Consider the following 1,512-nt stretch of genomic DNA (forward strand, 5'->3'; position numbering starts at 1 on the left):
TGGAAATCAAAGGGATGTTAGAGTGGGATTGGTTTGTGGATGTCCAAGTCTTTCACAGAGACGGCAATGGCATTGCTGAATTACTTGCTAAAAGAGCACTTAATGGAGCAATGGGTCTGCAAATACTGGGCCCCAGGACAATGATGAAAATATTACAGGCCACTGATGTTAAACAACCTGAAGTTGAGAAAGATGGAGGTTACACTCAATGCTCCAGACATCATGGTCAGTTCGTTGTTGAAGAAGATGAGTCTATACTTCCAAGGTACGTAGATCAAGCCTTCTGGTTTTAGATTAAAATTTATATTTTATATTAATGCATGCTTGATGGATATTTAAAATTTTCGCGGATACATTAATTTATATAATCTATGAAGAAGGTTGTTACGTCATTTTTATGTATTAAGGACTATAGAAAAGGATTCAGGAGGAAGTATTAATATATATACGATCCAATGGCCGTAGGTCAACTATCTATTATGCATATTCACTGTTCTTGTTTTGTTGTAAGCAAGTGCGAATGGCCTGTGTGTGTAGAAATGTTCAAAGATGGCAGAAATCCTGTAATGGCCTTAAAAGTAATGTAAAATACTGCCTCTCTGATTTAATATAAGAGTTAGAATTTGGTCCTAAATGTAAGACCTCAATTACTTTGTTCTCAAATTTATTATTTTTGTTCTAAAAGATCCTTATTGATCATAAGGCGTCGTTTCTATCAAATGATAGCTCCAGTGAACATGATTAAAAAGAATAATTTAGGAAAGTCAGCACATGTTTCTTACAATTAAAAACTTAATTAATTTTTTAATCTCTTCAAATTAGTTATCTAGCTCTCCTATTAAAAATCGGAGATTATTATTAATTATTTATATTTGATCATGTGTTGGAAATTTTTAATAAGATCGATTGGTAGTCTAGGACAAACATTGTTTATTGTTTGTTGTGAATCCTACCGATGTATGAGACAAACTTTATCATTTTAATTCTTTACACACACACACACCTTGCAATCACCATAGTCCTTTTGTGCGTGTATATATATGTTTTCATGATATTTTTCTCGGCTTGTTACGCTAAAGGGAGTGGAGAAAAGAGAGAAGCAACCTATGGAGAATTAGAAAAAGGGGATCTCAGCCGCAGTTCCTGTCAACCTCCATCCTCCTTATATTCACTGCCGCGGTGGTTGCGCCGTTCTCCTTCAGCCGTCGGCCTCTTCTTTGCTTACTATTCTTGAGAAATCATCGTCATTTCTCTCCTCCTGCCATTGCCGTCCGTCACCTTGATGGTGTGAGGTGAGCAGTTCGCCTCTTGTTTCTTCTTTCCTTGCTGCTTCTTAGTGATTCGTTTGAATTTGGCATTGCTCTGTGCGCTTTCCTCTGTTCCGCCGCATCTCTGTTTTGTTCGTAGGTGAGCCCTCTTTTTCTTCTTCTTTAATTGTTTCTGTAAGTATTGATGTTTGAAATATGATAAATGAATTGGATTTGGCTGTCCGAAGAAGGAAGGCAAAACTTT

Source organism: Neltuma alba, unplaced genomic scaffold, assembly GCF_004799145.2.
Source record: "Neltuma alba isolate B1F8T4 unplaced genomic scaffold, ASM479914v2 tig00012536_pilon, whole genome shotgun sequence".
NCBI lineage: Eukaryota > Viridiplantae > Streptophyta > Magnoliopsida > Fabales > Fabaceae > Neltuma > Neltuma alba.